This window comes from Limulus polyphemus, unplaced genomic scaffold, assembly GCF_000517525.1.
Source record: "Limulus polyphemus unplaced genomic scaffold, Limulus_polyphemus-2.1.2 Scaffold7351, whole genome shotgun sequence".
NCBI lineage: Eukaryota > Metazoa > Arthropoda > Merostomata > Xiphosura > Limulidae > Limulus > Limulus polyphemus.
The window spans coordinates 22,558-24,437 of record NW_013672961.1 but is presented as its reverse complement, the minus strand read 5'-3'; positions in this window follow the sequence as shown (position 1 = coordinate 24,437).

The window sequence follows — 1,880 nt, the reverse complement described above, 5'->3', positions numbered from 1 at the left end:
TGACGCAACAATATGTAGAATTATTTGCGAGCTTTCGGCCCTTTTTAGCTCAGTTTACTATTCGAATTTGTATCGCGCAGTACATTGTTGCCCAATGAATGCTCCGGTAAAAGGGCCGAAAGCTCGCAAATAAAAGAAAAGTATTTTAAAGTAGAGAATAGTCAGTGAATAATTCTACATACAAGTTAGGGCAAGGTATTTTTCACTCCATAAATAAATTGAAGTAACAAACAAAAACACACACACACAGTATTTTTGTAAAGAAGGAAAGTCTGGCTAAAATGCATACTATCACACTTCTTACATACTTGTAAAATCATCTGATGCTCTTGCATTAATCAATTTTTGTCAATAATAGTTTGATAACAATCTACAGAAAATCGGAGTTTTTCATTGCAGTGCACTTGCAATTATATTAAGCAAAATATTAAATCCAACTTCGAGCCAAAACTATTTAAACTTATCCATCCATCACGTAATAAGTTTGGTTTAGCCAGGATAAAGCCTATGCAACTGTATCGATTATTTCGTATGAAATATTTTATAATATTATTTGAAATTTAAGGGGCCCCAGAAAGGATACATGAGAAAAGGTTGACTGAAAATGTAAAAATTAACAGTAAGGATTTCTTTAAATACATTAAGGGTAAACAAAATGTTATGATGGAGGTAGGACCCTTGAGGGATGATAAAAGAAGGCTAGCATATCATGATTATGAGATGGCTGGGTTAATAAAGTTTGTTTTTTCTTCGGTTTTTACTAACGAAGATTTAAGCAGTATTCCACGTGGAAACGAGATCAAACAAGATGACTGCGTTAATTCTGAGCTTGTTGAGAAAAAAATTGGGAAGTTTAAAAAAGATAAGACTCCTGGGCCAGATAATATTTCTCCAAAGGTTTTGAAGGAGGTTAAAGATTGGATATGTGAGCCACTTACTACTATTTATGTCAGTCCTTGAATAGTGGGCAGGTACCAGAGGATTGGAAATTAGCTAATGTAACTCCTCTTTTCAAGGGAGGTGATAAAATAGTCCCAGTAATTATAGACCCATTAGTCTTATATCAGTTGTGGGAAAAGTTTTGGAAAGTCGGATAAAAGATGCTTTGCAAAGTCATTTAATAAAGTTTAGAATTTTATTGGATTGTCGACATGATTTCACTAAGGGAAAATCTTGTCTTACAAATATTTTGACATTCTTTGAAAAGGTTAATGCTTATGTAGATGAGGGTAAGAGTGTAGATTTGGTGTATCTGGATTTTCAGAAAACATTTGACAAGGTGCTACATAAAAGGCCTGTAAAAAATAGCTCTATAGGTGTAGGGGATAAGTTAGCAAATTGGACAGAAGAGTGGCTGAATGGAAGAAAGCAAAGGAGTGTTATAAAAGGAGCCAGAATAGATCAATGTCACAAGTGGGATACCTCAGGGCTTAGTCTTAGGACCTTTGCTCTTAACATCTTGGGTATTGCTAGCTGTTAAGAGCATGCTGATGATTTACAAAAGGATTTAGATCACTTAGTGAGTTGGGCAAATAAATGGCAGATGGGTTTTATTTATAACAAATGCAAGATAATGCATGTGGGTTATCATAATTTGAATTAGAAGTATAATTTGGATGGGAATAATCTTAACAGTGTTACGAAGGAAAGAGATCTTGGTGTAATAGTTGATCAGTCTTTAAAGTATCCAAGCAGTTTGCTGTTGTTAGTGACAGGGCAAATAGGATTTTAGGTTGTATCTACATAAATACTGAATACAAGTCTAAAGAGGTTATAATTTCATTGTACAGGTCACTTGTTAGGCCACATTTGGAATCTTGTATTCAATCTTTGGCTGCCTACCTTAGGACATTAAATTGTTGGAAAAGGTTCAGAGAAGG